At 46.8% G+C, this 22,529-nt stretch overlaps 1 long non-coding RNA gene across 2 annotated transcripts; it reads left to right on the plus strand.

Annotated features, from left to right (window-relative positions):
• The first annotated feature begins 631 nt into the window (after positions 1-631).
• LOC118553215 (uncharacterized) lies at positions 632-22,237 on the plus strand. Of its 2 annotated transcripts, XR_013450193.1 has the most exons (5): positions 632-1,026; positions 8,065-8,170; positions 11,148-11,309; positions 14,954-15,140; positions 22,077-22,237. It is a non-coding gene; the product is annotated as an uncharacterized LOC118553215 (long non-coding RNA). The 2 variants fall into 2 exon arrangements; XR_004925890.2 differs by lacking the exon at positions 11,148-11,309.
• The last annotated feature ends 292 nt before the right edge of the window (positions 22,238-22,529 follow it).

Below are 22,529 nucleotides of genomic sequence, written 5' to 3' on the forward strand. Positions count from 1 at the left end.
ATTTATTCATGCATGCATTCAACAAATGTTTATTGAGTCCCATGTATGCTGTGGACATTCCGCTGGCTATCAAATTAGTAAGACTTGACCATGGATGGTCACGTGGCATTCACAGGTTCGTGTTGCTGGGGATTCATGTTGTAGGGGGCCCAGGAAAGGCTTTCCAGGGGAGATGCTTAGTCAGGTTTTGAAGGACCAGGGCCAGTTAGCCAGACAGATGGGGACGAAGGAAGGGAACCCAGGCTGGCTGACACCAAAGCCCACACTCCAAGCTGCAGGCTACAGGGCCTCCTGGGAACTATTCTGACAGAGAACATCTCAAGAAGGGACTTCACCAAGAGAAGCTCTGTTCTGAGAGCCGCCACCCCTCGAACAGTACTAAGACTGTCGCTCATACAAATGGCCAAGGGAGGAGAATGTGGAGGCAAAACAGAAACGGACTTGGGTAACCCAAGGGAACCCAAGAGAGTCTGGCATGTCCTGCTGATCCTGGCCAGCAGGGGGCAGTGCATAGCTCTTTGAGGAGGTAGACTACACCCTTTGGCTGGGAAGGGCTTAAAGGTGAAGTGAGCCAAACTCCCTCCCCAGGAAGGAAGGTTACACCCCTTGTTATTGTCTTCACAGTGCTTATTACTTTCCGAAATGTTACTGCTCATTGTTTACATATTCATTATTAGATTTCTCCCCCTTTCCAGGACATCAGCTTCACGAGCAAAGGCCTTGCCTGTCTTGTTCTCTGTTGTATTGCAAGTGCCTATGTTAATGCCTGGTATGTGTTGATTTCTCAATAGATATTTAAAAAATAAGTTAATGAGCATGTGAATCCCTGTGGCATTGAGAAATGGGCACTGTGGGAAAGTGAAGACCTATACGTTGCCTTTTGCTCCTGAGAGAGTATCTTGATGTGTGGTCTGTTCCAGTTTTGCAAGATGTGCAGCTAGGAGCCTAGGGGACCACCGGAGAGCTTCCTTGTTGACAAAATAGACACCCTTTGTGTACTCTGGGCTGAGTGTTGCCGGGAACAAGGTAAGCTGTCAAAGCCTGGCCAGGAGGCCAAGGTTAAGGACCAGTGGGTGGGGAAGAGTGGACTAGGTAGGGAGCCTTCCTCTGCAGCAGCAGAGAGATTGGAAGGCACGGTGGTAGCACGAGATGCCTAGCCCACGAAGGCCATGCTGACCCCACCGGGGCAGTCTGAGGTCCAAGACAGAGCAGAGTGACGAATAAGAAGGTATGGAAGTCAGAGCGGGGGTGTGGGAAGTGCAGGGCCACTTCCTGGGGATGTGGTCTGGGCCTGAGAAACCTTTGAAGGTCAAGCTCTCCCTTGCAGGCTTGTCCGTGTCTGACTCCAGAGGTAGTGTTCTGATTCTGATTCTTACTGTTACTCTGGGACTTGCTTCAAGCTTTAACCTAATGGTCTCTCTCACTTAGGGGCACCCCTTTTGTTAGCTAGATTTTTTAATAAAAATCTAAGAAAAGGATGAAAAAGCTAGTTAGATATGCCATAAGAAAACTACTGGTCTAGCCAGTCAGTGATCTAGATTGGCCACTCAGTATATACTTGGAGTGTGCTAGAAATTTGAGGTGTTGAGAACAAAATGCTGATAGCTTTTTAAGGGGGCTTCAGAGAAGTAGGAAGAGGACACAGACCATAGGTGCTGCCCTTTGAGAGTTGAGCAGTTTGGGTCACATCTGTGGCTTGCTGTAGGAAATGCTTCCAGTGACCAGGGCCACAGAGGCAAAGTGGCAATTTTTATTTTTCTATTATTTTTTTAAATTTCATTTTATTTAAATTCAATTAATTAACATATAGTGTATTATTAGTTTCAGAGATAGAGTTCAGTGATTCATCAGTTGCATATAACACCCAGCGCTCATTACATCACGTGCCCTCCTTAATGTCCATCATCCACTTACCCCATCCCCCTACCCCCTCCCCTCCAGCAACCTGCAGTTTGTTTCCTGTGGTTAAGAATCTCTTACAGTTTGTCTCCCTCTCTGGTTTCTTCTTTTATTTTTCCCTCCCTTCCCCTATGATCCTCTGTTTTGTTTCTTAAAGTCCACATATGAGTGAAATCATATGATAATTGTCTTTCTCTGATTGACTTATTTCACTTAGCATAATCTCCTCTAGTTCCATCCATGTCATTGCAAATGGCAAGATTTCATTTTTTGATGGCTGCATAATATTCCATTGTAGGCATATACCACATCTTCTTTATCCATTTATCTGTCGATGGACATCTGGGCTCTTTCCATAGTTTGGCTGTTGTGGACATTGCTGCTATAAACATTGGGGCGCAGGTAAAGTGGCAATTTTTAAATTTTAAATGTACTCACCTCAAAGTGATATTAGAGTATGTGTCAGGATCTTCCCCACCTGCTCTACATGATTAAAGGCCCTATTCTGTCTACAGAGGGTGACTGACCATCCCGGTTGGCCCAGGAATGATGCTGTTCCCAGAATGTGAGATTTTTAGTTTTAAAACTGGGGAAGTCCCAGGCAAACCAGGCCAAGTTGGTCACCCTGTTACCCATGTGGCCAGGGGCGGTTTATCTTTCCTTCTTTCTCTCTCTCTCTCGGCAATATTACTGATCTTTGTTCCCCAACCCTTCGGTCTCCTTTCTCCTTCGCTCGCATTCAGGTCTTTGTCTCTACTTCCCGGGCCTGCCCGATCTTTCCAGGTGTCTCAGGCCCCACGGTTTGACACCATCCAGGATGGCTGATGGTGAATGAAATGCGCCTGCCGGGGGCTTCCTTGCGGCCGAGGACCTTGCCCCTACAGTAGTTTGGGAACTGTCAAAACCACTGCCAGCTCAGATGAGGCAAGAAAAGGCTGTTATATGAGGTGAGGCAGGAGCAGGGAATGGAGTCTCTAAGTGTGCAGCGCTTAAGTCCAAACCATCGCTCACAATGTCAGGGTTCTGGAAAAGCAGGTTGTTAACTGAGGCATGAGCGGGGCCAGGCAAATGGAATCCCCACAGAGGATGCTCAGGTCCGGCCAGATGTAACTGATGGGCCAGTGCTACCCATCTGCTGACTAAGCACATGAATGAAATGGTAGCATGCATGTCTGTCCAGATAAATCTTCTCATTAAGATAAGCAAGTATTTAGGAAAGACATTCAAGGTGCCAGTTGCCAGAGAACATTACTAACATGGACCACAGATGCCATGCCCTGGAGGGGATGAGATGTGTTTTACCTTCCCCATCCCGGATGACAGGATCTCTTCCAGTAAAGCCTTTGACCTTGCCAAAGGGTTGGAGAATCATGGCCTTCCCCTTCTTACACATCAGAAATAAGAGAGAGGGAGAGGTGTCAAGAAGATGTTGGGCAGATCCAGCTGCCACTGTGGGTTTGTTCTGGCCAGTCTGGGTTGAAAGTGGTACTTCTGTTGATGAATCTGCTATTACCCCTGAACGAGACTCTGGTAAAGCTGCAAAATGGAATCCAGCCGGGTTGGGGGATGGGGTGGGTTTTGAAATCTACTTTACGGCTTCATTTAACAAATTACTCATGTTCAGAATACCTGCATAGTTCTAAAAGTACCTGAATGCCACAGGTCAGCTTGTCCTGCCATCTAAGAGTCCCTTCCTCTAAATTTCTAACTATGTGAATGAAAAGGAGTTGGAGGTTTTCATAAATTATAGTCTTGCTATAAATCCTGGCTGAATACACACACACACACACACACACACACACACACACACACATATGCATTCCTACCTTTAAGGAACTTCTAATTTAATGCCTCCTAGATCAAAGCCATCATGTTTGGTTGATCAAGTTTCTGTAGGTGAGGGACGCCTGGGTGGCTCAGTTGGTTAAGTTTCTGTAGGTGAAAACTGCACTTTAAAATTATATAGGTTCTCTTCTCTAATAACAGAAACATTGCTTTGTTTGTGGAAAATTACATAAAAGGAGAAATAATGAAGGGGACATCTGTTCTTTGCATCTGTCCTGTCTCTCCATAACATTCTAGAAAGACTTTGCATCAGTCACACGGCCCTACCTGCTCTGCCTCAGGAGTGCTCTGAATCTTCCACCACTTCAGATAGTGATTGGTCCAGGGCTGAGCACCTGATCCAAGCAGAGTCGATCAGAGCCCAGTTTTGGGTGCTGGGAGTAGGTGGAGTTCTCCCTTTCTCTGGGATTCCTGAGGTTTCCTCCAGTTATATTGCTGCTACTTGGGAGCCTGCATGAAGAGGAAGAAAACAAGCAAATACGGCCAAGGGATTGTACTGATTGAATGGTGATACCCAAAAATGCATGTCCAACTGGAAGAACCTTATTTGGAAATAGAGTCATTGCAGATGTAGTTCATTAAGATGAGGTCACACTGGATTAGAGTGGGCCTCAGTGACTGGTGTCCTTTCTAGAAGAAAAAAAAAGATACAGAGACAAACACACAGGGAGGGTGCCATGTGCCATTAGAAGCAGGGATTGGAGTGATGCGTCTATGAGGCCAAAGACTCCTGGCAGGAACCAGCAGCTGGAAGAGACAAGGAAGCATCCTCCGCTAGAGCCTTCAGAGAGAGCATGGTTCTGCTGGCACCTTGATTTTAGACTGCTGGCCTCTAGAACTGTGAGAGAAAACATTTCCGGGGTTTTGTGTGTTTTCGTGTGTTTTTGATTGTGGTAAAATATACATAATGCAAAACTTGCCATTCTGTTCTTAAGTGACAGTATGTATATTCACAATGTTGTGCAAAATGTCTGTTGTTTTAAGCCACCACGTTGGTGGAGCTTTATTAGAGCCGCCACAGGAAACAAATACAGATATATATAGAGAAAAAGAGTCCTGATGGTATTGTTTGAATCCCTGGATCCAGCCATGCCTGAATTCCCCTGGACTCACTGATCTGAGGCTGTGAATATCATTTATCTGCTTCAGTTATTTTTTGAGTGGATTCTGTCACTTCAGTTAAAGGAATTCTGACAAATACAAATGGAGTAGGTCAGTGGCAAATGTTTTTATCATTCCATAAATGAAGGTCCTGATACTTCAAGAGAAACTGCCTCATTGAGTTATTCTAGACCTTTTACTCGTCCACTTAGCTCATGATTCCAGTTCCCTTATTACGTTAGTATCCATATCCACTTGGGTATTAGCAAATAATAAAATATTTCAGAATACGAGCCAACTCCAAAGACAAAAATTAAGGAACAGCTTGCAAAATTACAGCCAGATTAGAAGCCTCATTAAAATGCTAGGTAAGGGCAGGTAGAAGTGAGGTGAGAATCAAAGAGTAAGGGAAGAGAGTGTGGTGTGTCTCAGAGAACTACCCAGAAAACTTCTCCATGCATACAGCTGTTCCAAGGCAGCTCTAGGTCTTACTTCTCAGGGATGAAATTGATGATGCATAGCAAACAATTAATTTCTGTTAAATACCAGCTAGTTAATAAAAAATATTTTCAAGTCCAGGACAATCCCAAGAAGAATGTACTTATAAATGGCACTGATATTTAGCCAACCAACCATGTCCACTGCAACATTTGAATTTAATGGGACTGGTTGCTTTATATTAATTAACTGCAGATTGATTGCTACCTGTATTTGTTGAGATTTCACACAGGTGATTATTGAATAATCAGAGAGCAGTTAAAACTCATGCCATGATTTCTCTAAGAGCTAGATGATATGACACAGGAAATGAACAGCTATGTTAAAGAACAGTAAAATGGAGTAAAGAAAATGGGGTTTGGCTATATGGGGAGGCCTGGTAAAATCACTACCTGGAGCTAAGTCACAGCACTGGTGGATGGTGAGTGGCCAAAATGGGTTATATCTTGTCTTCATGGACACCATGGGCTCTCAGGTCTGGGTGGGACAGGTGAGATCAGAAATAGGGTACTGACCAATTATTAGGCCACCGCCCAAAAAGACTATCATTCATCCTGTGAGCCAAGAGTAGTGAATTGTCCAGCTTCCCACCTAGATTTGATGGAACATAGTGTGAATACAGCCAAGGTCATAGACTCAAGATGGGATATGGAGGAAGGAGTAGGTCCAAGACCAGGCTCCACAAATGAAAAGCTGAGTGACACTGGGGCCATCTCTCATCTTCATTACTCCCCAGATATAAAATGGGGACGAATAATGGGTTCTCATAAGGCCAAGATATTACAGTGTATGCGATATGCTTTGTGGATCCTAAAGCCCTAAGCCCCAGAAGGCTGTTCAGCTTGTTCTTAAGGGCCAGGTGGGATGGCTCCAAGCCACAGACACAGACTGCCTGTCTAGGCCTGGCCTGCCCCCTGCACGCTCAGTGCCTTCAAGATGCCTCTAGAGGGAAAGCTTCTGTAGCAGGGTCAACAGCAAATTGAGATTTGTCACAACTGCTCCATTCTGAAGTTTCCTGTGTGATTTGACCCCTTTTCATCACCAACTTGGCTTCACCCACAAGGTTTGGTTCTGTCCTCCCCTGACTCTAAGCTGGGCCCTTCTGGTTTCTGATCCACCTTGCCCCTGATTTCAGGTTTCTGGCTCTCTCCTCAGAATGGCTGACACAGCCCTAATTCAGTTCTGTTCTTTGGATGAGGACCAAGTCCAATGCTCAGTCCCCCACTGATAACCCAGAAGGGCCCTGGGTTCTGTTTCTGCCAAGTCCCATCCCAAAGGTTGGACAGATCAGAGCACATGGAAGGCTCAGCCTGAACTCCTCCCTGTTGCTAGAGAGGGAGCTCCACGTTGGTCCCCTTGCTGAGAGTGATCCCAAAAGGCTCCGGAAGAACAGGTGGTGGTGGGGAAGGGGATTGCAACATGGCGGGAGTTGGAGCGTAAGTGGGAGGCTCCCCGGGTCCTGCAGAGCCGCATGACTGCCCACACTTCCAGATCTGAGTAACCTGCAGGATTGCAAATGTGGGAGGGTAACCCACATTTCCTGACCCAGATTCTGTAACCAAGAGTATCTGTTCACATGGCCAATTAAAGGCTCAGAAAATGACATCCATCCTCACACAGTGGTGGGTGTCTGTCTGAGCCCCTCACCCAAGGTCTCAGCTTTCTGAATCAGGTCACGTTGCCTGCGTCCTCATCTCCTCCCCGATCCCTGGGACTCTGTTCCTCCACCCCTGGGGAAATGTGAATTTTCATCAGACAGGAAGCCTTGAGTCGTCAACTGTGAAATTGCTCCCTAAACACCTCCAATGCCTAGTCATATGCAGTATTTAATTTACTTTTAATATTACGGATTTTTTTTTAAGTGCCACAAAGCTAAAGCTCAGCTAAAGAAGAGTTTATGTCAATGCTCATTTGGAGTGTATTTTTGAAAAATTACCTTGAGAATCTGAGCCGTTCCTTTCCAGACAGCTGCGGGCTCCCTTGTTTGATGCTGAGTGGTTTGCTATAAATTAAAGCAACATTATACTCCGCTTTTAAGTGATTCTCTAGTTATTTGATGTTTGTATTCGCTTGTGGATTTTAAGATCCTTACAAGGAAGGGGAAGAGAACTCATTTTAGGAACACGTATGAGCTGGCTGCCGCCCTTCGTTAATCCTGATCACAACCCGCAGAGGGGCTTTTATTGTCCCCATTTCCAGATAAGTGAGGCTCATAAAGCCGAAGAAATTTCCCCTGGTTACAGGGGGGAACCCAGACTCAACCCAGTGCTGTTTGACTCTTGCCTTTATTTCTTTGGCTTGAGCCTTCGTGCCTAAAACACATTACTCTTACTAAATGTTGGTGAAAGGAGTAACTGCAAGATTTTCCCGTTCTTTGCCAGTTCTGTGCAGCACCCTATAAACAGCCCCATTCACAGAGATCTGAGCAGCAGGATTCTGTAGGTGAGGCAGGTTTGCCACGGCCTCCCCAGAACAGTGAAAACTGGGCTCTTACTGGGGGCTCTGGGGTACACAGGATCCCAAAGCGCTTGGTAATCCTCAAGGAAAGAGTCCATGATTTTCAGTTCAACTTGCCATCTTCGAAATCGCTAGTGATTATGGATCCTGTGTAGTAACTGGGGAACTCTCTTCTAACTGAATTAAAAAGAGGAAAAAGCACCCTGTGATCATGTGTTATGTTTGATAATTGAACTTGACCGTTGCCTGTTTCCTACTTGGAAGGTTCACAGGAGCTGTTACTTGGATAGAGGGGAGCCAGAGGCCTCATCTGAATCTTGAAGAAATTAACAAGCCCCACGCTGGGCAGCGAGATTGAATCGGGGCCAAGGTGAGGCTGAGGACCCGGTCCAGGCTATACTCTGGGCCGTGCTTTCCTGTCACGTATCTGTTAAGGCTAGAATTGCTAATACTGTGTAGTTTTAATTAATGTTTGTGTTTGTACAACATGTCAGCAGTGAACAAAATGTTCACTTGACACAGATCCTCCCCCCTCAAAAGTATATATTATAAGCAAACTATATGGATTAATCAGTCCATCTGAATCCACATCTTCATTGGCTTAGACACAGGGCACTGTGCTCGAGGCTGAGGGGAGAGCAGGACAGAGAAGTGTATCAGGCAGCGTTGGCCTGCGGGTGGCCCAGAGTACCAGTGGGAGATAAGAAGTGGTCTCCACGAACGAACACCAGACCTGCAAATGTCCATATCTGCACACCAACACCGACCCTCAGCATCACTGGACCCTACAGCCCACTGGGCATACTTTTGGAGAATATGGGAGCAGGAAGTGGAAGAAAAGGCAGTTGGGACACATGGAAAAAGCTTAGGGAAGCTGGGACTGGGCAACCTTCACTATTTCTCACCTGGGCTATGTCTCAGCCCTGGGGCTGCTGCCCCATCCTCTACCCATGTCCCTGGCTGCACCTGGACTGGAGTCATCTCAGCCTTTCTCTGCCCAAAGGCCCCCACCATCTATAGAATAAAGTCCGAGGCCCATAGTGTGCCTTGAAGGCTCTCTGTGATTGTCCCTTACCCACGGCAGCTTATCTCAGCTCCCCCAGTCTCTTCGGCACCTACCTTCCCCATCATTCAGACCGTGCAGGCAGCGCAGCAGACCTCACTCTCTCTCACGTGCCCGCCGCTGCTGGAACTCCTCCCCTTCTGATCTTATCCCCTGGGTGAGTGCTATATCACTCTCCCCGTGAAGCCTTCATGCCCACCACCAGAGTGAGAACTCTCCTCTGCACCCGCTACTTGCCATACCGTGCTATCATCATCAAGCTGCCTTCTTGGCAGGGTAAGCTTCTTGAAGAGAGGGCCTGGCCATTGTCTTATTTCCAGTGCTTATTCCAGAGCCCAGCCCATAGCAAGTGCTCAGTAAGTGCTTGCTGAGTTGAATATGATGGTTTAAAAATAGGATTTGTAGGCTAGCTTAGGCAACAACAGCATTAATAACTTTTTCCCTATGAACAAAGAATATTCCAGTGAACTTTCAGAACTCATTTAAAAGTTGTAAGAATGAAAAAAATACATGACTAGGATGGATGGCCGCCCTGAAACTTCAGAGAGAAGATAAATTACCATGACCGAAGATTCTCAGAAAGGGCTTTGTAAGGCAGTGGGAATTCACTTACCATGTACTGAGTGCCTACTGTGTACCAGGGTTTATGCCAGGTGTTTTGTTTAAAACATGAATTAAAAAATGGTTCCTGAAGAAGACTCCACAGTCTGGTGGACCAAAGAGATAGCGTGGAGACAGATCATTAAAATACAATGTGATAAGTACTCAACAGTCGCTATTTAAGTTTGGGGAGTTGACATAAAACGTGGAAAAGCCATTGGAATTGAGGAGTTGTACTTCTGGTTTGGGACAAATTCAACCTACTCTGGTTAAAATTTCTTTCCTTTGGTTCCTTGGGATTAGTGATCATTTCAACCCCTGGATGATATTCATTAATTGGGGCCACCATTATCGCTCATAACTAATATGTAAGATCTGTGTAATTTTGATATTCATCTGATCTGTGCGTGCTGACATGAAGGAGAATCCACCCAGCCTCCGTGCAGGAATATCTAATACAGCTCAGGTTCCTCTAGGCTCTCAGGGGCAGGTGCACAAGCTCAGAAGATGCCAAGAGCTCACCCAGAGAAGACAGAACAAGAAAGGTCTTTGAGTCCATCTGTTTCCATTTGGTATTGTTTCTTCCCCACTCACTCCCTGTCACAAACTCACGCGATGAATCCACTCTCCCACCCCAAACTTCCTTATCTTTTTGCCAAATCTGGGCTAAAGAATTCAAACTTAACCCTGTCAGTGTGGAAAGTCCCAGAAAGTTTTTGAGCAAGGATCTGACATGATAAAAGTGGTCTTCTGGGAAGACTATTGGTGTGTAGGTGGGAAACTCTCCTAAGAGTCTAGTCGGTCACAGTGGTGAGAAACTAGGCTCAAGTAATGGTAGCCGGGATAGAGATGGTATTCATTCTTGGTTTGTATTAAATCCTTGACTAGTAAACCACAGGCTGCCTTTTGGACATTATAAATTAGACTGGGCTCTCTTTAAGTTAATTACCTCTCCTCCTATTATAATTGCTCATTTATTTGTCTCTACCACTAGAATGGAAGTCCCCTCAGGCCAAGCACTGGTCTTTCTTGTTTATTACTGGCTCCCGAGATCCTAACATTCATACCATAGATGTTCAGTACATATTTGTTGGTGGATCCCTGACTATATAGGATTGTGAAGAGAGTCCTAGAATATGTCCGTTTTGGAAATCACAGCTAAACTGAAAGGGAGACCTAAATTTACAGATGCTCAAAGCCCATCATGCCCCCATTTTAATCAGCAAGCTTTAAGCTAGGCTCTCATTAAACCAAAAAGCAAAGGACAAGTCAGGCAAATTTGGCTTTTGCTGTTTTAATTTTCTCTTCAGTAATTTTAGCCTCGCGGCCGTTTGTACATCACAAAGTTTGACAACTCGTCTCCCTGCCTCTTTTGGATGTTAATTATATCTTTGTTTCTAATGACTTCACAGTTCCCATGAGGGCATTTGGCAGGGTTCTGGCAAGGGGTCCAAGGAGCAGGCTGGCGATCAGTGTGATCACCATACTTCATTTCCTGCTTGGACTCTCAAACAGTTCACCAGTTCCCAAATATACAAAGTCTCCTTGCCAGAAAAAAATGAAAGAAAAGAAAAAGAAAAAAGAAAACCCTTGACCCACGTTGGCATTATAACCAAGTCCCTTGAGTGATTTAAGAAAGCAGCCATTTTTTAAATACTAGCTTCATCAATTAATTTTTCTTAAGACTCAACTTCAAGACTTGCCACCCCGAGGCTGTGGAAGCGGACGTCGGAGGAATCACGTGCTGCCTGATAGTAACAGTCAACAGTTATTGGTTCCTTGCTCTGCGCCTGCTGATTTGCAAGCCTTCTACCCACTCAATCATGAAAACAACACTCGGAATTAGGTACTATTATTACCCTTCTTTCACAGTTGAGAAAATGGAGCCTTGAAAAGATTAAGTAATTTGTCTAGAAGTGTCCCAGCTTGTAAGAGGTGGCTCTGGGGTTTGAATTTAAGTAGTTGACTCCAAGAAACCCCTCCCTCTTGCATATTTGGGAGTCGCCCCAGGGCCACATATTTAATTGGTCAAAATGTGCAAACTTCCCTGGCTGAGGTTCATTTTTACCTAATTAACTGCTGGAAACACCCACCGTCAGAAATAGTCTCATTTATTCAAACATAGGCAGATAAGGGCTCTTTCACGCATCTCCTGGCTGGGTGGCTGGGCACCCTCTAAATGAGCCTGGTGGGGGGCAGAAGCATGATCTCCTCCACAGTAGCAATTGCCCCAGAGGGTAAGCAGCTGGGCATGGGCCTCAACCCAAGCACCGATTACCTGGCCCCTGGGTTTCAGAAGCTAAAATTTTAGCTGTGAAGGCCCAGCTTTAATCTGCTAGACACTCTCTGCTTTATCCCATGGATCCGACAGGTCACTGCCCTGCAAAAAGCCTTCAGTGGCTCCCTACTGCTCATTAAAAGGCCCATATCCTTTTTTTTTTTTTTTTTAGAATACCATATAATACATGCTAGAAATTTCATGAGACATGCATGTCCAGGTTATAAAATAATTACAAAGCAACCATCCATGCCAATCTGTGCCATCAAGCAATACAACATTGTGTCTAGGAGACAACTATTAACAGCTGCTGACATCACAGAAAGAGATCATCAGGCTTTATGACCCTCCGGATGGAAGTGCCCAACCACACCGAAAAAGGAGTCTTCCCATAAACACGGAACCCAAATCTGAGCAAGCTCTATATTGAATTGTCAATTTATACAAAATACAGGGGGCAGAGGAACAAGAAATGTTCTAGAGAGGCAGTCAGCAAAATCCCAACTTAGGGAAACTCTGGAGGACAAATGGTGTAGTTTCTTCAACACCAAAGTACAAGGAAAAAAAGAGAGGAAGAGAGTACTTACAGGACCCGTAAACCTTGTTTGTGTCCTGGTTTGAACAAGACAGCCATAAAAAACTTTGAGACAATGGAGGACTGATTGCATACTTGATGACATGAAGTAAATTGTTTTAAGTATAATTGTATTGTGCTTATATTAAACTAGAGTCTTTATTTATTGAAGTGCATTCCTATAAAATGTTATGGCTTTCCGGGGTTTGAGTGGAAATGATCCCATGGGGGTTATAGTGGGAAATGGGTAGGGTTTTCTGTGAGACCGTGTGTGGAGGTTTGAGGCTGGGTGATGTGCACAGGGTAGTCTATTATACTATTCTCTCTACTTTTGTATGTTTGAAAACATCTATAATAAAAAGGAAGTTCTTGAAGGTGCAATTCAAATGCCTCACAACCAAAGGTAATTTTTCTCCCCTCCATTCATTCCCAGGCTCTTTGTTCTGGAAGCACAGCACGGCATTTCCACATTTGTTTCTCGGTGCCCTTCCATTTCCTCCTTCCCCACTGCTTGTCAGTACCTTGGGACAAAATCTTTGTCCTTGTGTTCCCTCCTGGTGCCCAGCAAAGTGCCTGGCCGGCAGGTGTTCAATAAACATTTACTGAATTAAATGGAACAAGACTCCAGAATGCATCAAAAATATCTCTAACAAAACCACCAGCTGCCCACACCTCCAACCAGCCATAGAGGGGGAACCTCTGAGTCTGGGATGATCTCAGTAACGCGCTTGCCCCCCACCCCTCCTTAGGCAGCCACTAGCTTCGGATTCCCTTCCAGGGGGGGCTCCCCACCGCAGACAGCAGCGCCCTCAGTGAGGTTTCCTTCCACCTTTGTCCTCTCTGGCTTTTCTCTCTGCCTGCCAGAAACCAGTGAGAAAGTTCGAAGTGTTTGAGTAAGATTGGGATGTGTTAATGCCTAGCAATAAGCATTAATGCCCCAGGAGATTGGAGATAATTGTGACCAAACAAATTGTCCTAGAACACTGCTGAGTGCTGGCAATTGCCTGGGACCAACTTTAGCTTCCCATGCCTGGAGCCCCCCCCCTTCCCCTCCCCCCAGCAGAGGGGATGCTCTGCAGGCATCAGTGCGTTCCAGGAATCCCATTCCCTGTCACCATCGCTAGCTCACCATCATTTCTTTCTCCTTTCATTAGGATTATCAGTTACCACCATGGGCCACTCTTTTTCAATGTCATTATATGCCATTATATTTACAACAGCCGAGTATCATACAATTAAAATAGGCATTTCTGGGGGGAGAAAACCATCTGAGAATCACAGTGAAACAGCCATGACTTAAGTTTGAAGTTGGTGTTTTTAATTTTTTTAAAAGACTTATTTATTGGGGCGCCTGGATGGCTCAGTCATTAAGCGTCTGCCTTTGGCTTGGGTCATGATCCCAGAGTCCTGGGATCGAGCCCTGCGTCGGGCTCCCTGCTCAGCAGGAAGCCTGCTTCTCCCTCTCCCACTCTCCCAGCTTGTGTTCCCTCTCTCGCTGTGTCTCTCTCTGTCAAATAAATAAATAAAATCTTTAAAAAAAAGATTTATTTATTTATTTGAGAGAGAGGGAGAGAGCAAGCAAACAGGGGGGAGGGGCAGAAGGAGAGGGAGAGAGAGAGAATCCCAAACAGACGCCCCCCCCTCCGGAGCATGGAGCCCAATGCGGGGCTCGATCCCACGACTCCAAGATCACAACCCGAGCCGAAATCAGGAGTCAGAAGGTCAACCAACTGAGCCACCCAGGTGCCCCAGAAGTTGGTGGTTTTTAAAAGCCAACCTGCAATTTGGGGACAGGGTTACAGAAAACACTCCTCTGTCTATTGGAGGGGGTTACTACATTTCATCACTATATTTGAAAAGAGGGTACAACACTTGAAAATCGTACTGAAAAGAGGCACGGAAAATAGGGGACTGGCTTCTCACCCTAGGATTCCAAGGGTAGTTTCTGCTGGAGAAACACGAGACCCAGTTAGGAAGGCTGATTTCTAACCATGGTCTGTGCTTCACCATCAACTCAGAAGATTAAAGAAAAAGAAGAAATAGCCCTCATCAAGAGAGATTTCAATTAGAATAAAACTGTGCCCATGATCACAAGCCAGAACAGGCTTTCAAAAGAGGTAACTGAGTCCATTGGCTCGTATCTTTAGAAACAGAACGATTCAGTTTCTCCTACATGATCTAAGAACAGGTGCACTCAGGGACATTTGGTGAAACCGGGAGCCTTCTGACTCTGACTCCCACCCTCCTGAATGCTGTCTCTTGCCTAGAGGTCCACATCAGGCACTGGGGCGCTTTCGGACTCCCCCTCCCGCCCCCCCGCAGGAAGGCTCGTGGACTTATTCGCACAGGAGCGGGTGTGATTTAGCAGCACTTGCTGGGTTCACAGATACCGGCCCAAACCTGAAGCTTGTGACTGCCAGATCCGGCCGCGAGACAGAGCAATGGGCTCACGGCATCTGGAGCTCACAGCTTTAGTCTTTCACTGTCAAAGGGGTCATGGGCAATTTCACTTTTCACATTCCGGGTGCCATTGGACTCGGGGTTACCCCAGGCAGGTCCACAGCCTCTCTCCCCACCTGGTTTACGTAAAGAATTTGGGGTTGAAAATGGCCTTATAAATGACCCTTTTATTTTGCAGATAAACAAATGGGCTTGGAGAATTGACCTGCGCGAGGCCACGCCCTGGCAGACTCCCGCCACTGCCCAAGATCCTCTATCTCCTCTGTCACTGTAGACGCGGGAGGGAAGATCCACTCTTAGGAAGAGCGGCGCTCAGCTCAGTTCCAGCCATAGGCAAAAGATGGATGAGTTTTACAAGATGCAAGGTTATTCTTTTTTTCCATCCCCTGAGCTTAAAAGAGTGAAAGGGGTAGACTGGCACTACTGGAGTGAGGGACAGAGATCTGTACTTCTGGGAAAGCCCCATGGCAAGTTTCTCCTTGCCCATCAATCCTTCCATTTAACATTCGCCTATAAGGACCCACTATGTGATAAACGCTGTCCTCAGAGCTGCGATAGACAAATGTATTAACCAGATCTCTGGTTTCAGGTAGCTCACAAACAGGAGGGTCATAGGGTCATGTGATACAAACATGTAGACACCTAGGCCCTCGAGCAGACCTGACTCTGTGCCTGGGACTACTGGCAAGTCATAGCCTGAAACCAACTACCTGGGCACAGCTCCCAACCAAGTGCAACCGTTCTGGACCATGAATGATGCATATATTCCTACCTCTTTCATTAGCTCTTTTTCTCCTTCTCAGAATCTTAAGACTGGAATGAACATTGGAGATCATCAAGCCCAATAACTATCTTAGTTACACAGATGAGTAAACCAAGAGAGGGTAGCAGAGGTGCTAAATGAATGCCCCTGTCAGGGTGGGACATGGCCTCCCCACAGGGAGCAGTCCAGCCTCCCTAGGCATGGCCCATGAGCTGAGCAGCTCCTTTCCCACTTCTTCTGGTTCAACATCAGGAGCCAAGCCCCAGTGCAAAGCTGGTTTTCAGGCAGAAACCTGCTAAATGTGGACACACTGAATTATTCATATTTGGGCTCATAAATAATGTACTGGGTGTTAATATCAGATGTATAAATGCATCCATAACCCAAGGGGTGATTAGTCACTGTTCTATCTTGCCCAGAGGTAGCAGATTACCTGGCCTGGTGTCCTTGACTAGCTCCTGTCCTTGGGGATGGCTCCCCTGCAGAGCACTATGCCCTTCCCATCTCTATTAGTCTGATGAGAAATAGCAGATGTCTGGGCCAGGACACAGTACTACAGAGCCCCGGTGTACTTTCAGCCCCTAGCTCTCGACCCTGGCTGCTTTGGTTAGCATCCAGCAGAGGTGTGGGAGGCCTCCCACGCACCAAGGCAGAAAGCAACTACTTGACACTAAGACTCAGTCTTGTAATAACACTCCCTAGATCCTCAGGCCTCCTTCCCGCTTCCTCACAGTGGTAGAGAATCTACCTAGATGGCTTCATTTTAGGTGGACAATTTATAGCAAATGCATTCTCCTCAGCCATCTTTTGGTTCACATTTTACTACTGTGTAAAGACAATCAGGAAAGTATAGGTCCTTATTTGAAGGTTAGGCACTGAATTGCATTAGGGGTGATTTGGGGAGATGGTAGTCTCTAAAAGATTGTCCCAGGACTAACTTCCTTCAAAGGAAGGAACCAGAATGGAAGATACTGGTCCAAGAGATGGCAAAAGTAACCTAGGTTTCAACTTTGGTCCAAACCAGGAGAAGAGAAGGAGGGAAAAAGGGGGAAAGAAGGAGGGAAGAAGTTACTATCTCTGAGGTAAAAAGGGAGGGGGGGAAGAGGAGTCACACCCAGCCTTGAGGTCTTTAAGACTAGACCTTTGTGTCACACTAATGAACACCTCACTGGTCACCAAAGCTCTTGCAGGTCCCTGTAGCCCAGGCCAAACACAGTACAAGGGTCTTGTCTCTCACTTTTGTCTCTAGGCTCAAAGTCATATCTCAATCCTCAAAGTTTTATCCTAGAGGCAAGAAGCAACAGTGCCCTTCTCCACTGGAAATGGAGTGAGGGAGCCCTTGAGCTCCCCCTAGGGGCCAGAACGAGCCTTAAGTCTGTGGAGAAGACTGGGGTGTTCACCAGGGTTCTGCCCACCACCGGCATTTTGTCCCTGGTGCTTGATCCTGGGGACAGGAGCACCCACGCTGATCAGGAGGTCCCCCGCTGGTCCCTGGTCCCTGGAGAGGGCAACTGGGGGGCAGAAGGGCCTCTCCACCAGGCATCCTGCTAAGCGATGGCTCTGGGCCTCAGCGGGGCTCAGCTGGCAAACTGGCGCGTGCGTGGCAGCCTCAGCGGCACCCGCTCTTAACAGCGGTGTGAAAACAATAGCATTGTGGCATTATTACAGGGGGCACTGACATGTTGATGCAAAAGCTCATTTCCGACAAGACTGAGAATGAAAATGGCTCAGAAGGGAATGGGGAAGTGTCCAGGGAGTCATAACTGTTAGGCTATCAAAGAGTTTCGACAGTGGATAACTGCTGTGATTTCATCAGCCCAAGCCCAATTAACCCCTGCGGAGCTGTCTACTGCCGGGGCTCGGCGTGGGATATGCTCATGAACGGGAGAAATGCTCATGAACGTGCATGGCACGGGGCCACACAATCTGATAGGTGAGGTCCCTGTCGTCGTCTCGTACCCACCAGAGACCCCCTCCCAAGGACCAGGGTGGGGGAGGAGTCAGCCAGACTGTCTGTTGTCGCCCAGTCTGGGTAAGAGGCGATGAAGCAAGAGGGCTTTGGATGCACGGAGCCCAGGACACCTTCCTGGGAAACTGCGCCTTCCATGGCCCCTGCTGCTTAGGGGTCTGCCTTCTACCAAGTGGCTCTGTTCCCTTCCTCTCAGGAGGAAATCAGCAGGCCCAGAAGAGGCCACCGACCTAAGCGCAGCCTCCACCCAGCCTGCTCAGACTGAGGCCCGGCAGGAAAAAAGGCCCAGAGCCCATCAGATTCCCTCCTCGTGTTACCTCAAACTAAAAGATGTCAGAGCCTGGGCTGTAGGCGGATGGAGCCAAGGTCATGAGGTTGGAAAAGGCCATGATGGGCCAACGCAGGGCAGAGGGGAGAAGGAGCAGAAACCACGTGCTCACAGAGGGGGCAGCTAGAGAGAGGAAAAAAACAAAACAAAACAACGGAGCAGACAGACGCTGGGGTTGGGCAGCCGTGGGGGAAGAGGAGAGAGCCGCTGCTCCCCGCATCTCACCCGCCTTGGATCCCATCACTTCTCACAGGTACACATCCGGCGTCTCTCCAGGTGAAACTTTGCAGTGACCACGCCCACATCCTCTTTGCTCCAGGTGATATGAACGAACCTCTGTTTCTGGCAACCAAAAATGCTTCCGTGGAAGAAAGTGGCCTAGGGAGGAAAGAGCCACCTTTCAAATAAAGCCATAAAAAACCACATTCAAACAACAAGGTGTAGCCCCTGGTCATGAGCCTGGAGAAGCTCAAGTTGACCAGAGCAGGGTCCAGAAGAGGCAAGGAGGGCCCAAGACAAAACATTCCAAACAATGTGTGCTGATTGCCCACTTTTTCCCCCTTCCAATCCATTACAAACTGATTTTCCAATTCGTAAAATGCAGTGACAATGTGGTGGCAATGTCCGATTGCTGTAAAAACTACCCCTTCACTCAGGAACCTCGCGCCGCGGTCACGCATGCGCAGATCCGGGCACTCCTGGTCTGAGCGATTGTCGCAGTAGAGCCGAGGGGTCTAAGGCTTCTCGTTACCGGCTGCCAGCTACAGCTGGTCGCCGAATAGAGTTGGCGCCAAGAGGCGGCTCTCACTGGGGGTGGTGTTGCCCCCTGCCCCTGCCAGAGGTGCCCAAAAAGGGACTGTCCTGCCCTAATGCCAGAAGCAGCCCCGTTGACAAACACTGGTTTGTGCTTCCAGATCAGGGCGAATGCCATCCTCGTCGGAGGTGCCGCGGCAACCCCCCCGACAGACGGCCTGTTCTCCAGCATCTCTGCCCGAGAGCACCAGGGATCCTGGGCCCAGGACGGGGCTGACGGGAGGGTGTTGGAGGGGGCAGCGGAGCTCTGGGCTCAGAGCCAAGTGGAGACCGAAGCACCCAGGGACAGATAACGTAACCTTTGACAAACTGCAGTGGCTTAAGAATTGTCAGCTCAGACAGAACTGCCTACATCCATTTAATTAGATTTTAATTTCTCTTTACACATTTGGTTTTCAAAGATTCTAAGAAGTAATTATTTCTAGTATCAATTGACGAGGAGGAACAATCCCCAACTTAAAATAAGCAGCTTATGGAGGCCTGCCTGTCTCATCCCTGTTCAAACACCAGTGCCTTCCAAAAGTGGAGCTGCCTCGCAGAGGCCCCGGAGCCCGGGGCGGGGGTGGGGGAGGCGGACACCTGGTGGGAGAGGGCGGGAGGGGGCCGTGTGGGAGGAGGGGGAGAGCTCTTCTGCCTCCGTCGCTTCAGAGTCTGAGGATAATGAAAGAGGGGACAGAAAGTCCAGCGGCCCCAGGCACGATGGCGCTTGGGCCAGTGAGCGTAGAGATAGAAGCAGCAGGACCTTATCGTTTGGTGTTTGGTGAAAAACTGTCTATGCCTGGATAAAAAGTGAGATCCTCTCTGCTCTGAATTACCTTTCGGAAGAGACTCCATCACCTTCTAATGGAACCCTTACCAAGTGCCTCACATTAGAGGATATGTCCTTCGGATACCTTACTTGGAACCCCAAACACAGGAGAAATCACCCCAACCAATATCAGAGAGTCACCTCTGGTGGACTCAGTGGAGAAACAGGAGACAAAGAAATGTAATGGAGGGGCGCCCGGGTGGCTCAGATGGTTAAGCATCTGCCTTCGGTTCAGGTCATGATTCCAGGGTCCTGGGATTGAGCCCCGAATCGGGCTCCCTGCTCAGCGGGGAGCCTGCTTCTCCCCCTTCCTCTGCTTCTCCCCCTGCTCATATTCTCTCTCTCTGTATCTCTGTGTCTCAAATGAATAAATAAAAAAAATCTTTAAAAAAAAAATTAAAAAAAAGAAATGTAATGGAGTTTAAGCTCCATTAAATTGCTGAGTGGGTAATCTCACAATTTCAGCTCCATTATTATTTAGCTGTTATTTATTAGTCCTAGCTCCATTTATTATTGCTGAGTGGGTAACCTTACAATTCCAAGTGTGGTCATCATTGTAAATAAGCTTTTTTTGAGACTCACTTTAAGGGACAATGTGGCAAGGGGTTGGTAGGTTATAAATAGCAAGAATATGCTCACAGGCAGGAATAATATTTGCAATATCTAAAAACTGCTCAGAACAAAGTGCAGATCAATCAGAATGAAGCAAAGGGTAAGCTTCGCCTACCAGCAGACGGCCAGCCCTGCCCACAACACACAAAGACGACCAACTGCCTTGATGTTATGCAAATGTATTTTTTGTGGCATGGGATAAAATTTCCAGCAATCACATGATACCAGTATTGAAAAACCAGTGTATTTAGATCAGTGAAGAGCCATGCAGGTGATATGGGCCAGGGACCTGTGCAAATGGCCCCGAATGAGGCTTCGGGGATGTGAAGACAAGAATGTGCTGGATGCGTGTGAGAAGTCAAACTGAGAAGTCTTGTGGAAGATGAGAATGGAAAAAGCAATGTTTCTAAATTAATTTTCTACTCTGCGTAATGCAGATTTTAAATGTATATATGTAACTAAAGAATTAAATATGAGTAGATGTTTTGATTATATTATTTATATTTCTAAAAGCTCATATATCCAAGTTGGTCAAAACTCAGTGGGATTCCTTTCAGCTGTGTATTTGGGCCTTTTCTTATATGTTGGCATATACGGTGTTTGACGACTGGATGGCCAAGACAAAATGAATGCACTTTACGTGGATGCCCAAACCACCCTAAATCTAAAGCATTAGAATCCACGGGGGGAGCTATTTTATCTATAGACACTTACAGGTTCCACTCTGGAACAAGGAAATCGGAAGTTCTGGAGGTGGTGCTCAGCTTCTGGTACTTTGGAAAGCTTGAACACTGATTCTAACGTGTTCTAAAAGGTTATTTCACATATCCGTGACAGCATTCTTTTGGAGGGGGGCATTCAGTGAAGGTTAGTGGCTAAAAGCAAGGGATATGGATGAATTCAAATCCTGGCTTTTTCACTAACTAGCTGTATGACCTGATAAAATTACCATACTTTTCTGTGCCTCAGGTTTCTCATATGTAAAATGAAAATTAAAAAAAAAGGGGACCATCGGCGAGCAGTTGTTATGAAGATTAATGAGTTAATATATAAAAAGTGCATAGAACCATGCCTGGCACAAAATGTGAGCTCAACCCAGGCTAGCCTGTATGACCCCCAGGGCCGAGTAGAGCAGATGGGCTTCCTACTGCCCACCTGCCCTCCCAGCCATGGCATCTGTACACTCTGCCCTACCATGGTTCATCATTTAGCCTGGCACTTTTTAAGTAGAAGAGACAATGAATGGGAAACTGGAGTGGATGTGGAAAACTGGGGGTATGGCTTCAACACAATATCACATAGCTCTCCTCATGCCCCTAGGCAGTGACTGCAATGGGGAGGGCCAGATGGCATCTGGGGGAAAGAGAGCAGCCAAGACAGCCACTTTAACCTCAACACACAGTGAGGCTAGTTTCTTCAGAGCATCTAAGCCCCGCACCCTTCACTACTTCCTGAGTGGCCATTCCTGCTGTCATCCATTCTCTGGTCAGGGATTATGGCACCATTTCTATGTTTAGAGAGGCTTATGCAGCAGCCCCATGCTTGAGGGGTGACCCTTCAAGGCTTTTGGTGTGAAACATGGCTCCTCTGAGACTCCAGGGATACTGGTTTACGTGTGGGGGTGGCTTATTAGAGAGAATCATGCATGTCAAAAGATGGGTGTGTCCTGGGGGCTCAGCTCACTGTAGCACAGTGAGAAGCAGGCTAGATAACACTGTGGTTGGGAGCAGGCGTTGGGAAGTCAATCTGCTTGGATTCAGTTCCATCACTAACTAGCTGTGATCTTGGGCAAGATGCTTAACCATTTTGTGCTCAGTTTCCCCATCAGAAGAAGGGGTTTTGTGAGGACTAAATGAATTAACAAATATGGAACATTTAGAACAATGTCTGGCACATAGTAAATGATATATGAATATTGATTGCTGTTTTTATAATTTTATGCTGTGAAGATGTCAGTCTCTTATTGGACACACATTTTGTTTTTAATTTCATTTTCCTTTCCTTTCAGATCCCACTAAATCTCAAAGAACAGGTCACTGTGGCATCTCTAATCCATGTCAAGTCCTTTTTCTGTGTTTTAATGAAGAGCTTTTAGAAATATCATTGTGTGCCAGGGTGTTGTCACTCCTAGCACATTACCAAGTCAATAAAGTTGGAATGAAACCCACACCATCCATTTCTGGTGCATTCTTCATATATCCAGGGACTTAATCTACCATGATAGGTAGGACATAGTCCAGCTGTGGGGACAAGACAAAGATGCAAATGGTACAAATATGATCAAGAGAGGTACAAACCATGGGCAATGGGAGACCAAAGAGAGAAAGGATCCCACCTGGTGGAAGGGCCATGTGAAGGGGGTGATGTTCAAGATAGCCCTTGGAGAATGATGGGTAAGATTTTATCAGATGGGCTGGGAGAGTGGGAATGAAAGCAATCCAGACTTATTAGGTAGAGGGAA

Source organism: Halichoerus grypus, chromosome 8 (assembly GCF_964656455.1).
Source record: "Halichoerus grypus chromosome 8, mHalGry1.hap1.1, whole genome shotgun sequence".
Classification (NCBI taxonomy): domain Eukaryota; kingdom Metazoa; phylum Chordata; class Mammalia; order Carnivora; family Phocidae; genus Halichoerus; species Halichoerus grypus.